The sequence below is a fragment of the Ovis canadensis genome, chromosome 1, assembly GCF_042477335.2.
Source record: "Ovis canadensis isolate MfBH-ARS-UI-01 breed Bighorn chromosome 1, ARS-UI_OviCan_v2, whole genome shotgun sequence".
Taxonomy (NCBI): Eukaryota; Metazoa; Chordata; class Mammalia; order Artiodactyla; family Bovidae; genus Ovis; species Ovis canadensis.
The window spans coordinates 277,771,435-277,786,058 of record NC_091245.1 but is presented as its reverse complement, the minus strand read 5'-3'; the positions used below and the strand labels follow the sequence as shown (position 1 = coordinate 277,786,058).

The window sequence follows — 14,624 nt, the reverse complement described above, 5'->3', positions numbered from 1 at the left end:
GGCCTCCCTCCCATTTCGCCAAACTGTGTGGGCATCGCGGGTACTTCAGATGACTCGGGCAAGTCCACCTGGTCGAGAGCCAGCTCTTTTTCTGAGCCCCTGTTCCCGACTGCCCTGTCTGCCCTCCCCAGCAGGACTGTATCAGTCTCACAGGGACGGGTCCAGCGGCTTAATGAGACAGGAGGCCAGATGAACAGCTTTCCCCTGCAGTGGACAGTGGGGCAAGCCCTGCCCTGGTTTGGAGAGGTCACTGTGGGTTAGCCTCAACCCAGCACACTTCCTGCAGAGTGTCTGAGAGCAAGGGGAGGTAGAAGGGACCCAAAATAGTTAGTGGTGGCAACAGAAAGCTTTCTAGCAATCTCTGCTGGAGAGATTCTTGGGGCTCAGTAATCCCAGAAGCTGGAGAAGCTCATCAGAGGTTCCAGACCCACAAGAACAGACACACTTTTCAGGGAGATAAAATATCATGTAGCCTTCCCGTGTGTCTTTTTTCGGAGCGGTGGGGCAGATGTCAGGAAATGAAGCAAATATCAGTATTTGCAATAATTCTTCAATTGTAGGTAGTCTTTTCTTATCATGAGGTCTTATATCTGTATCTTTGCCTTTTAACACACAATAATTACATGGGTTTTAATTTTTTGAAGAAAATTACAAATATAAAGTGATATCTCACAATCCAGGCCATTAAATAATTTTTGGAAAATTGTTGGAAAGATCGTTTTCTCAGTGTAGGTTGCAGTCATAAAAGACATGCCACAGGAGAGTTTATTCTTTTGTCAACTTAACTCAAAGAGTTTTCTTCAAAGTTATCTTTGGAAATAGCACATATGCCCCCAGGAACTGTTTTTGAGAGATACTTAGGAATTATTAATTCATAAACTTAAAATTCAGAAAACTAAGATCATGGCGGAGAAGGCAATGGCACCCCACTCCAGCACTCTTGCCTGGAAAATCCCATGGACGGAGGAGCCTGGTGGGCTGCAGTCCATGGGGTCGCAAAGAGTCGGACACGACTGAGCGACTTCACTTTGACTTTTCACTTTCATGCATTGGAGAAGGAAATGGCAACCCACTCCAGTGTTCTTGCCTGGAGAATCCCAGGGACAGGGGAGCCTGGTGGGCTGCCGTCTATGGGGTCACAAGAGTCGGACATGACTGAAGCAACTTAGCAGCAGCAGCAGCAGCAAGATCATGGCATCCAGTCCCATCACTTCATGGGAAATAGATGGGGAAACAGTGGAAACAGTGTCAGACTTTATTCTTTGGGGCTCCAAAGTCACTGCAGACGGTGACTGCAGTCATGAAATTATAAAAGACACTTACTCCCTGGAAGGAAAGTTATGACCAACCTAGATAGCATATTGAAAAGCAGAGCTATTACTTTGCCGACTAAGATCCGTCTAGTCAAGCCTATGGTTTTTCCATTGGTCATATATGGATGTGAGAGTTGGACTGTGAAGAAAGCTGAGCGCCGACGAATTGATGCTTTTGAACTGTGGTGTTGGAGAAGACTCTTGAGGGTCCCTTGGACTGCAAGGAGATCCAACCAGTCCATTCTGAAATCAGCCCTGGGGTTTCTATGGAAGGAATGATGCTGAAGCTGAAACTCCAGTACTTTGGCCACCTCATGCAAAGAGTTGACTCATTGGAAAAGACTCTGATGCTGGGATGGATTGGGGGCAGGAGGAGAAGGGGACGACAGAGGATGAGATGGCTGGATGGCATCACTGACTCAATGGAGGTGAGTCTGAGTGAACTCCGGGAGTTGGTGATGGATAGGGAGGCCTGGCGTGCTGTGATTCATGGGGTCGCAAAGAGTCGGACACGACTGAGCTGAACTGAAATTTAAAATATAGGGACACAGACATACATAGACATTACTTCCAAAGGGAAATTATAATTTCTAACAACTGCAGTATATAAATACTATCATATAATGGACCCTTAGGAAAGAAATTTATATTTCTTAAGTCAGTGCCACACACAGGCATTTTTAAAATTTGTGTCTGTGTGTGTTCATGTTTCAGATATGAGTGAATGTGCATAAATGCATATGCATAGATGCCACTATGCATGTTATCAGGTTTTCCCTTTTCGTTGTGGTTTGTCTCAGCCTATTGAATATAGCTCCCTGGGCTGTACAGTAGCACCTTGTTTATCCACCCTATAGATACTAGTTTGTGTCTGCTCATCCCAAGCTCACAATCCATCCTTCCCCTGGACCCCAACGCTGGCAGCCCCAAGCTTGCTCTCTGCATCTGTGTTGTCGACAGCTTCATCTGTGTCACATGTGAGGTGCCACATGTAAGCTATGTCACACGATGTTTGCCTTTTTATTTCTGACTCAGTTTGCTTGGACTTCCCTGGTGGCTCAGACGGTAAAAGCATCTGCGTGCAGTGCAGGAGACCTGGATTCAGTCCCTGGGTTGGGAAGATCCCGTGGAGAAGGAAATGGCAGCCCACTCCAGTATTGTTGCCTGTAAAATCCCATGGACAGAGGAGCCTGGCAGGCTGCAGTCCATGGGGTCGCAAAGAGTCAGACGTGTCTGAGCAACTTCGCTTCACTTCGTTTGCTTAGTTTGACAATCTGTAGGTCCATCCATGTTGCAGCAGATGGCATTATTTCATTCCTTTTATGGCAGACTGTCACCAGCTTAGTTTTTTGAATGCTGAGTTTTAAACCAGCTTTTTCATTCTTCTCTTGCACCTACATCAAAATGCTCTTCAGTTCCTCTTTGCTTTCTGCCATAAGGGTGGTGTCATCTGCATATCTGAGGTTATTGATATTTCTCCCAGCTATCTTGATTCCAGCTTGTGTTTCATCCAGCCCAGAGTTTCTCATGATGTACTCTGCATATAAGTTAAATAAGCAAGGTGACAATATAGAGCCTTGACGTACTCCTTTCCCAATTTGAAAACCAATTTGTGGTTCCATGTCCAGTTTTAACTGTTGCTTCCTGACGTGCATACAGATATCTCAGGACGCAGGTCAGGTGGTCTGGTATTCCCATCTGTTTCAGAATTTTCCACAGTTTGTTCTGATCTACACAGTCAAAGGCTTTGGTGTAGTCAATAAAGCAGAAGTAGATGTTTTTCTGGAATTCTCTTGCTTTTTTTATGCTCCGACAGATGTTGGCAATTTGAACTCTGGTTTCCTCTGGCATTTCTAAATCCAGCTTGAACATCCGGAAGTTCACGCTTCACATACTGTTGAAGCCTGGCTTGGAGAATTTTGAGCATTACTTTATTAGCATGTGAGATGAGTGCAATTGTGCGGTAGTTTGACCACTCTTTGGCATTGCCTTTCTTTGGGATTGGAATGAAAACTGACCTTTTCCAGTCCTGTGGCCACTGCTGAGTTTTCCAAATTTGCTAGCGTATTGAGCGCAGCACTTTCACAGTATCGTCTTTTAGGACTTGAAATAGATCAGCTGGAATTCCATCACCTCCACTAGCTTTGTTCGTAGTGATGCTTCCTAAGGCCCCCTTGACTTCGTACCTCAGGAGGTCTGGCTCTAGGTGAGTGACCACGCCATTGTGACTATCCGGGTCATTCCACCGTACGTATGTATCACCTCCGCCTTATCCATTCATCCGTGGATGGACATTGTAGGTTGATTCCATGTCTTGGCTATTGTAAATAGTGCTGCTGTGAACATAGGGGTTTGTTTGTTTGTTTAATAGAAAAAGGTTGAAAAGGATAAAAGTCTCCCTTCCCACTTAACCACTGTTAATGTAAAACTAAAGTGCATGTAACATTAGACAATCCCAGTTATCTAAAGGGAAAAAAGAGAAAAAACAGCTCCTTTTTCTCCTCCCACTTCCTTTTGCCAGCCCATTTAACTACACATATCCATTGTTAAGTTTCTTATAACTCCTTCTAGGACAAAGAAAAAATATTTTAAACTAAAGGGTAACAGGTACCTCACGTTAATATGCTAACAGCTCGTGTCTGGAGATGACTTCACTGTGAAGCCTCAAGATGAAAGCAAAATCTGTGCAGTGCAGGTGACAATCTGTAAGTGGCTGGGACAGAGACAAGGGAGGCCAGATCAGCTCAGGCAAGACGTAGTGCGACAGGACGGAGAGCCTGCTCCTGCCTGGGAGGGCTGCAGAGCCTAAAGGCCGTCCTGGAAGATGGCCATGTAGCAGTCCCTGTGCGTGCTGTTGAAAAACGAGAGTCCTGAAGCAGAACAAGCAGTTCCATTGCCTTCTAAATGATCGCTTTAAGAAGACAGAGGAATTCAGAATATGTGAAACAAATTAAGGAGAATTCTCAATTAACTAGAGTATGCCTCTTTTTTGGGAAGACTTACTCCAAAAGACATTGAATGAATGAGTTGTTGGATAGAGAACAAGGTCAGAGTTAGCCCTTTGCCATGAGAAGATCTCATTCCACATTTCTTTCATTTCAAGTCGCATTTACTACAGCCCTTTCTAAGGGAGCAGGGTGATGAATCTGTGCTCAGCATGGGCTCTGGAGTCAGGCCTGAGTTGGAATCCGGCCTTAGTCACTGCCTTGCTGGATGCCCCATGGAGGCTGCTTGACCTCTCATCTGTAAAGAGAAAGGACAGCTGCTTTGGGGGTGGAGGGATGGCACCCCCACACCTGTCCACCGCAAGGACTGGAGGGTTTCGCCTCTCATCTGTAGAGAGAGCAGGGACAGCTGCTTCAGGGTTGAGGGAGGCAGCACCCGCATGCCTGTCCACCTCAAGGACTGGAGGGTGCCGCCTCTCATCTGTAGGGAGAGCAGGGACAGCTGCTTCAGGGTTGAGGGAGGCAGCACCCGCACGCCTGTCCACCTCAAGGACTGGAGGGTGCCGCCTCTCATCTGTAGAGAGAGCAGGGACAGCTGCTTCGGGGTGGGGGCAGCGCCCGCACGCCTGTCCGCCACAAGGACTGGAGGGTGCCGTCTGCTGGGGGCGGCTGTGGTGGTGGGGTCATCATGAGCCTCCTCAAGGGCCTCCTTGGCCGTCAGGGTCAGCTGTGTGAAGCAAACCACGCAACGCCTCTGTGTTGTCTTAATAACGTGTCCTGACGATCTGAACCCCCACATTTGCACTTTGGCACATCAGCCCTGGATGAGACGTCTCTGGCCAGGCTAGAACTGGGTTGGTTGCATCGCTGCAGGTCCTTTGCCCTCTTGCGGCACCAGTGTGTGTGTTTCAGGAGCAGACTGGAGCCCTCTTGCTGTCTGTCGCTCAGGCCTGCGAGGCCATACTCTGTCACCAGGAGGGGACCAGCTGCATCCTGTGTGCTCCAGGGTCACCGTGTGACGTCCAGGCAACCCCCTCTCTGTGACCGTAGCGATGGGCTTCCTGGAGGCCTTGCCCTTCCCGATCCTCTGAGCCAGGCTTCCCACCAGCGACCCCTAGAATTCCCAGCCTCCTGAATGTGTTGCCTTTAGGTGTCCTGTGTCCAAATCCCCAGCTGGTCTCAGGTTCATGGGGTTCTGCCCGGCCATTTAGGAATACCGCTCATCCCATGTCCTTGTTTCCTGTTGAGTTTAGTGAGAGAAAGGTCACGAGACTATTACACGTGGGGCATTGTAGGAGCTTCACCTGCGTCCCCTCCCTCCTCTCTCCCCAGCCAGCCTGCAATCCAGGTCCCCACTGATGCCGGAGCAGCTCCTTCAGTGAACTCAGCTCTTGACAGATAAGCTCCATCGACACGTAGCCCGTGGGACCCAGAACATTTATTGAACGTTTCAGAGCAGCCTGTGCTCGGAGCCCGTTAGCCCAGGTCTGTCGGCGCCCCCCAAGCAGGTGGCCGTGGGCCCGTCCAGTAGAGTGCCCCAGGTCTGTGGGTACCCCAAGCAGGGCGGCTGTGGGCCTATCCAGGAGAGCGCCCAGGTCTGAGGCTGGAGGGTGGCCGTGGCCCGTCCAGGAGAGCACCCAGGTCTGCGGCTGGAGGGCGGCCCCCACCCACCTGTGCTGGGTCGGGGGTGCCCAGTGCGCTGTGGATGGTCTGCGTGTGCTAAGTCCATCGCAGATGTTCGGACCACGCTGAGCCCTTCCCATGTGTCCACCATGGGCACCCAGCACATGTGAAGGGCTCGCCTCCCCATGGAGGAGACTGTGGCCTATGGAGGGTCAGGGACTTGAGGGTCCCGCGACTAGACAGCAGCTGAGTCAGACTGGACCCCAGCTGTGTCCAGCTCAGCAGGTGTGGATCTGAGGGATTCTGCTTGGCAAGCCACTCATGTGTCACCCATGACCGCCCCAGCTTTAGCTGAAGCCCTGAGATCTCTCGGGGGCCCAGCGCAGGAGGCGCCTCGTCCAGCCCAGCTCCAGTCATCCTGAGCCCACGTCCCTGCCTCCAGCCTGCAGTCCCCCAGGGCTGCTGACCGGAGCGGCCAGGCCCCTGTCTGCCCCAGAGCCGGGTGACCGGGAGGACAGAGCCCACACTGAGGGTGCCAGCAGCTTCTGAAAGGAATGTGTGTGCCCCCGTCCCCCCGGCCTGCGGCCCTCCTCCCCAGCACAGCCAGTGAGATCGCTGTCAGGGGAGAGACCACCCTGCTGGACTCACCCTGCGCTGCTCACGCAGGTGGCGGTGCTCCTTTCAGTGCCATGCGGATGGCAGGGAGCCCCAAGGGGTCGATCAGGCTTTGTCTCATCAAGGTGTGCCCAGTAGTCTGCCTCTGAAATACTGTCTTTCCTGCAGAAAACTGACCTTCCCTGAACCACCACCCCCACCCTTCAGATGTAGCTCCCATCTGACGGCCTGAGACAAGATCGGGTGGTCCCTCCTCTGAGCTTTCGTTGGCCGGGGTCGGAGGTTAGTCGGAGTGTGTGCGAGGCCTCGTCTCTCCTGAGCTGGTGTTTCAGAAGCTCCTTACGAGCTCCTGTGGGGCCGTCCTCGGGGCCGGCAGACTTTCTAGACACATTTCCTACCGTCAGCCCGCATAGGGCTTGTTCCCCGACATTTGAAGGAAAGACTGTGCATGCCTGCTGTGGCTTGAGGATATTTAGTATATTTAAGAGTGACTTACCGTGTAATTATGAAAAGCCGTTCTGGGTCAGGACTTCAGACCTTCGTAGGACGCTTCTGGGGGAGTGCCTTCAGGAGCACCCTGAATCCATGAGGAGTCAAAGCAGCAGCCTTGAGCTGCAGGAGGGGGTGAACCCCGTGCCGTTGCTGCTGGGACCCCTGAGGCCAGGACAGCACTCAGAGGCCGTCGTGAGAGGGGAGGGGCCCGGGCCTCTGTTGGCCCAAACCAGCCCCAGGTGCAGCTGTTCCAGGGAAGGGGAGTGCTGTTGCTAGCGCAGTTCTTTTCACCTGGGACTGTCTGCAGAGAGGAAGCCACAGGGGCCGTCGGCACCTGAGAGAAAGCGTGCCTCAGTGCCGCTGGAGTCCTGCCCAGCTCTGCGTGGTAAACAGTGTGCCTCCAGGCGTGAGCATCAGGCCCCGGCGCCCGCGGACGTGGAGTGAGCCTCAGGCCCCGGCGCCCCCGTGGACGAGTGTCGGTCCTGTCAAGACGCTGTGCAGCTTACGGGCTGCAGGCCTCTTGACCCGGACTCCGCCGGGATCTGTCCGGTGGGGCCTGGCTGGAGAAACGTCTCATCCATCCACCCGATGTTGTCCTGAGCCTGTGTGCTAGGCATGGAAAGGGCAGAGAGGCTAAAGGCCCTTCCTTCTGCCTCACATGCTGGTGACTCCAGCTTCTTGAGGTCTAAGTGTTTTCGTTCTCACAGGGCACAGAAATGTTAGCCAGTTTCTGTAACAGAGGAGAAATGTATTTTAGTACACAATCTTTATATGCGATACACTCCACATGGTACTTTATTAATACTACCACCATTTTGGAATTTGTTCATTCTGAGATAAATTCTGAAAAGAGCTGACTTAATGTTATCTCTGAAACGACAGTTAGCTAGGCAGAATAAAAGCTACAAAAGAAACTCATGGAGAACGGAACTTTCAGATCCTCTCTGGATTGGATAACTGGATACATATTCCCACACAGTAAATGACTGATAAGCTGATTTGTTAAAGCAGGTATTCAAAAGATTTCGCCTAGATACGTCATCATCTTATTTTGCGGTTATTTTATGTAACAGTCTACATGTTGTGAAAAAGTTTGGAAATTTAGACTGTTAAGTGGATTATACCTGTGCTGTCCAGGGTGGTATCTGTTCGCTACATTGGGCCTAGGAGCACTGCAACGAGTATGCACTGGGTTTTCAAGACTTCGTTTGAAGAAATGAGTGTGAACTATCTCGTTCTATTTTGATGGCATGTTGGAATGATCATAGTTTGGATGTTTGGTGAGGTAAAATACTTATTTAAATTAATTTTACTTGTCTTTAGCGTTTAACTATGGATACGAGAAAACGGCACACGTGGCCTGCGGGCTGTCTGTCGAGCAGCGGCAGTGCAGTCAGCCCCCTGCAGGTCTTCCATGCAGAACATCAGCAGAGGTTGACTGTCACCCCACCATGTATCACCCAACAGGAGAAGCTGTGACGGGCACAGCCCCTGCCCTTCCTGAAATCTGGTCTGTAATATAAGCAGGAACGCTCTAACTGAACACAAGAGACCTGACCGTCCATCTGTGTTTCCAGGAAAAAGCATTTCAAAGTGCGTGTGTATCCTAAGAACCGAGGAGAGGCCTCAGCCGCTCCCCAGGTCGAATCGCTCCTTAGCGTCACCCTCTCTGATGCAGAAGTGCAGTAACGTGTTGCTTTAGTCCTTAAGTTTGGACAAACCGCATGATACTGCTAGCTGTATATATAAACACTATTTCCTGGGCATAGAGTCGGTTAAACTCTGTAAGCCTCAGTTTTCTCATAATGTCATTAGGATCAAATGATACAGCGTGTAAAGGTCCATACATGTGCATGGACTAGCCTTTTGCAAACATCAGGGTATTTTAATTTTCTAATTTCTTCTTCGGGTCACCGGACTAGGGAAGTATGCGTATAGTAAAGGTCCAGGAATGGTAGATGGCTATAGGGCAGATAGAATCTAAAACCTGAGTTCTCTTGATGTCATCATAATTTCACCATGGAAACAGTTGATTTCTATGATAGGAATCACTTCTTGAGATTTTCCCCTTGATGATGTGTGTGTGTCTGTGTGTGCGTGTGTGTGCGTGCACGTGTGCACACTCATCACGTCTGACTTTCTGCAACCCCGGGGACTGTAGCTGCCAAGCTTCTCTGTCCATGGAGTTTTCCAGGCAAGAATACTGTAGTGGGTTACCATTTCCTTCTCCAGGGGGTCTTCCCGACCCAGGGTTTAACGTGCTTCCCTAGCGTCTATCCTGCATTGGCAGACTGGTTCTTTAACACTGTGCCACCTGGGAAGCCCAATAATGTTTGTAATTTCTTTTAAATGGAAAAATTTCCCAACAGCTTATTATAAATGCCTGACAGAGATACCCCTACCTTATTTTCAGACAATAATCAAAAAACCTAAAATTTTATAAGATTTGATACATATAATTTGTTACAACAATTTTTTTTTCATATTGGAAGATAAATTGGGAGGAGAGAGTTCTTGTAGTCCACAAAATTGTAAGTCTTTCCAGGAGTATAATAAAATGTAAATGAATCTACCTGGTGTTTTAGAGTATCTTAGAATCTGAGCTATCAGGTCAAACGATGAAATTCTGCAGAGCATCGTTACTGTTCAGTCACGCAATCGTGTCCAACTCTTTGTGACCCCATGGACTGCAGCACACCACGCTTCCCTGTCCTTCACCATCTCCCAGACTTTGCTCAAACTCATGTCCACTGAGTCAGTGATGCCATCCAACCATGTCATCCTCTGTCGTCCCCTTCTTCTCCAGCCTTCAATCTTTGCCAGCATCAGGGTCATTTCCAATGAGTCAGCTCTTCACATCAGGTGACCAGAGTATTGGAGCTTCAGCTTCAGCATCAGTCCTTCCAGTGACTATTCAGGACTGGTCTCCTTTAGGATGGACTGGTTGGATCTCTTTGCAGTCCAAGGGACTTTTTAGAGTCTTCTCCAACACCACAGTTCAAAAGCATCAGTTCTTTGGTGTTCAGCCTTCTTTATGGTCCAACTCTCACATCCATACATGACTATTGGGAAAGCCATAGCTTTGACTACACGGATCTTTGTTGGCAGAGTAATGTCTCTGCTTTTTAACATGGTGTCTAGGTGGATCATAACTTTTCTTCCAAGGAGCAAGCGTCTTTTAATTTTGTGGCTGTAGTCACCATCTGTGATTTAGGAGTCCAAGAAAATAAAGTCACCCACTGTTTCCATTATTTCCCCATCTATTTGCCATAAAGTGATGGGACTAGGTGCCATGATCTTCATTTTCTGAATGTTGAGCTTTAAGCTTTTTCACTCCCCTCTTTTACTTTCATCAAGAGGCTCTTTAGTTCTTCTTCACTTTCTGCCATAAGGGTGGTGTCATCTACACATCTGAGGTTATTGATATTTCTCCCTGCAATCTTGATTCCAGCTTGTGCTTCCTCCAGCTCAGCACTTCTCATGATGTACTCTGCATATAAGTTAAATAAGCAGGGTGACAGTATACAGCCTTGACATACTCCTTTCCCAATTTGGAACCAGTTTATTGTTCCATGTCCAGTTCTAAGTGTTGTTTCTTGACCTACATACAGGTTTCACAGGAGGCAGGTAAGATGGTCTGGTATTCCCATCTCTTTCAGAATTTTCCGGTTTGTTGTGATACACACACTCAAAAGCTTTAGCCTAGTCAGTGAAGCAGAAACAGATGCTTTCCTGAAATTCTCCTGCTTTTTCTGTGAGCCAGCGGATGTTGGCAATTTGGTCTCTGGTTCCTCGCCATCTAAAGATGGTTCCTCTGCCATCTAGAGATCATAAGTAGAGTATAATTTTAAAAACAAAAAGAAGGAGGAGTAATAATGAGAATTTCCCACTTATTCAACAGCTCTGGAGGCGAGAGGTCTGACTTAGGTCTCGCCAAGCTAAAGCCGAGGTATCGGGAGGCCCTTGGGGGAGAATCGTTTGTGCTGCCGGCAGTGTTCAGTTCCTAGTGACTGTAGCGCCGGGGCCCCGTTCCTCCGCTGGCTGTCGGCGGAGGGCCACTCGCAGCCTCTAGGGTCCTCACTGCCTCGCTCCCCTTTCTCCATCCTCACAGCCAGCACCAGCAGGCCAGCGCTCTCTCTGTCTTCAGCTGCCTCGTTCTCTGCAGTTACATCTCCGACCCTCCTTCTGCTCTCCTGTCTCACTTTAAGGGCCCCTGTCCACACTGACGCACCATGGCCACCCAGGACACTCTTCCCAGCTCAGGTTCTTAAATCGCGCCTGCAGCGTTGCTTCTGCCCTGTAAACCAGCACACTTACAGACCCTAGACGTTAAGGGCATAGGCTTTATTCCGCCTGCCAAGGCTTTGCGGTTAAGATATGAATTCTCAAATTGGACCCAGGAAGAAGCAGGAAACTTTTAATGGAGGAAATTAACGTAGAAAAACGTCTAAAAGAGCCATTATAGTAATAACTTCAAAAAGTCACCAGCACTAGCAAATGTTATAGGTGAATGACCCAAATTTTGAAGGGACGGATAAATTTGGTTGTATAATCTTAGGAAAAGATGGGAAGTCTTTTATTTCATTTTGTGAAAAAGACATCTTGTGAATCAAAATGCTTTGGTTGGTTTCTTAGATTCCTTTTTGTCTGTGGACTTTTAGGAGTAATTTGAAACTCAAAGCTGAGCAAACATTCCTTCTGTTTTAGCTTTATCTTCCAGCACCCCGAGGCAATAAAAGCTTCTCAAGGAGTGCAGTTCCAAGGAACAAAGAGAAAATAATCATAAAAGGAAGAAGAAAAGCCTAGGTTTATAGCATAGGCTTAAATTGTTTCCCGCTTTATCATCTTGGATAAGAAATGCCTTCCTTGCGGGACCCTGAAAACAGAAGCCAAAAAGAGACACACACACATACACACACGCGCACGCGCGGGCTGTGTTCCAGAATTTGCTCACATAGGACAGAGTTTTTTTTTAAGACATTCACCCTCACTAGTTATTAAGAAACCTTAACTAACATAATGAAGCCCTCCTTCCATCAGATTAACCAAATAAATAAAAATTTAATGCATCACATTACTTTTACGCTTGCTGCTGCTACTGCTGCTAAGTCGCTTCAGTCCTGTCCGACTCTCTGCGACCCCATAGACAGCAGCCCACCAGGCTCCCCCATCCCTGGGATTCTCCAGGCAAGAACACTGGAGTGGGTTGCCATCGCCTTCTCCTAGTTTTACCTAGCTTAGGTATAAACATACATTAAACACATATGTTTACGTTAAAATCCTGTGTGTGTATGTGTGTATTGATGGCTCGGTTGTGGACTCTTTGTGAGCCCATGGACTGTAGCCCACCAGGCTCCTCTGGAGTGGGTTGCCATGCCCTTCTCCAGGGGATCTTCAGGACCCAGGGAATGAACACAGGTCTCCTGCATTGTGGGCAGGTTCTTTATCATTTGAGCTCTCCGGGAAGCCCATGTTAAAACCCTAGGAGAAAGCAATTTGGAACCGTTTATCTAAATTAGACTGTACATGCCATTAGACATAGCAGTTGTACGTATATAAATTTGTCTTATAGAAATAATTATCTCTACCTAAAGGTACACCTCTCTAGAGTGTTGTCATTTTGTTTGCAAAGGTGGAAAATTAGAAAAACGCTAAGTATTTGGGAACACTACAAACTTTTTCTCTTCACATTCCTTAAAAAAGGTAAGTCTGATTTTTATACAAATCAAAGGTAAGTTTTTATGACCAACTAAGTCCAAAAAGTGAGTTCCAGAGGAGTGGACTTTTGGAATAACGGAAGAAGAACCTCTGAAAAATCTGTTTCTCCACAAATAAAATAGTAACGGCAGAAACGCCAAAGTCAGCTTGTTCAGAAGTAACAGTTAAAGGACTCAATCAATGTGAGGAGCATCTACTCAAGGAAAAAATGGCTCAGCCTCAGTAAGAAGAGCACGCTTTCTGCCATTTTAACTTCCCCTCTTTCCACCCAGATCTGCCATAGCCGTGGTTGACCAGCAGCCTTGCAACCACTGGGGAGAAAGAATGAATCTGGAACACCCTGAAAGTCCCGTCCCCAGTAAATGGTCACTAGTTCCAGCAGCTCCCGCAAAACAAATCTTGTTCTTAGGGCTTGTCTTTATTTGACTTTAATCAGAACTCACTTAGAGAGAAACCCTATCCACCGGACATCCATCAGAAATGGTCAGGGGCCCTTACTGAACATCACAGCTGCCCAGGGCAGAAACGGTGCAAGCCAGAGACTGACCAGAAGCTCAGCAGGCAAGCCAGAGGCCAGCAAGAGACCCGGAAGGGAGATCTGAGGAGCGGGGTGTCCCCCGGAGGGTTTGGAAGGTGCCAGGATGTTCCTCGGAACCCAGAAGGCCACACATGCAGGACGTGCACAAGCCCAGGGATGGCCTAAGAAGCTCAGTCTGCCAGGTGAACCTGAGTCTCTGCACAGACAAGAAAGAAGACGGATGCGAGTTGTGAACTGCCTGAATGTGGGCACAGAGCTCCCAGCAGGGGCTCAGATACCGGTTCAAGGAGTTTAAGGAAGGGGAGTCCTGCCCCTTACCTGACCACTTGGCTAACCGAGCAGAGACTTCAGGGGCACACAAAGCGAGGAGTATAGCCCTTACAGAATTAGTTTAGGGAAGTCACTAAGAAAAACTGACAAGAAAACAAAACTGGACATTGGGACGGGAGGCACTCAGCTCTCATCACCGTCTTACTTCAGAGCACTTGCAGTCACACCTGATCCCTCCCTCCCTCTCGTACCCTTGATGGATCTGTCAGTAAATCTAGTCAGCTTTGGGTGGAATCTGACCACTTCTCACCACCAAGCTGTGATCAGTTGGCTGACTTGGATTTTTGCAGTGGCAAAATTGTTCCCCGCCTCCCTTTTTTTTTTTTTTTTTTCCCCTTTCCCACCCTCAAACTGTTCGCAAAGCACCCAGAGGGATCCTTTGAAAATTAAGTCAAGTCACGTCATGCCCCTGCCCAAATCCTCTAGCTGCTTCCACTGGCTTCCCTTCTCAGAGTAAAAGTCATCAAAACTCCACAGATCCCCCCTGCCGGATGCCCTGCTGGCTCCCAGACCTCAGCCCGCTCCCCCAGGCTGAGCTTTAGCCGCACTGGCTGCTCTGCTGATCCTCCAAACCACTGGGGCCTACTTGGGGCCTTGGCACCTGCTGGCCCTCGTGTTATCTGCAAAGCTGGTATTTTCCCTTCTCTGAGTTTTTGCCCAAATGTCCTGCACCTCAGATCTCGGTGACACCTTTCCTGACCATCCTGCTTCAAACTCCGCGCCTTTGTCAGACACTCTCAGTCCCCTTGTCTGCTTTATTTGTGCCCACCATGTTTTCTGCCATGTGATGCCATGTAAAATCGTACGTATGTTTTGAACGTACACGCCTGTCTCCCCTCACTAGAAACTGGGCACCGTGGGGAGTGGGATTTCTGACGGTCAGTTCCTGCTGTGTCTCTGTGCCCCTGAGTGCCTGGTGCTTCCTATTAGGCCCTCGGTTGCTGTGGGTGAGTGAACGAATGAAGGAGGGCGTGCTCGCCGGGCACCGTGCCAGGCCCTCCGTCCCCATCACAGCCTTCCGGAGGCGTCCCCGTGGGGTCCGCGAGCCCG

General features: G+C 49.0%; 1 protein-coding gene across 25 annotated transcripts in view; it reads left to right on the top strand.

Moving 5' to 3' along the window:
* Positions 1-14,624, top strand: part of TBC1D5 (TBC1 domain family member 5) — a 593,981-nt gene that overhangs the window by 528,490 nt on the left and 50,867 nt on the right. The gene's annotated exons all lie outside the window — the stretch shown is intronic.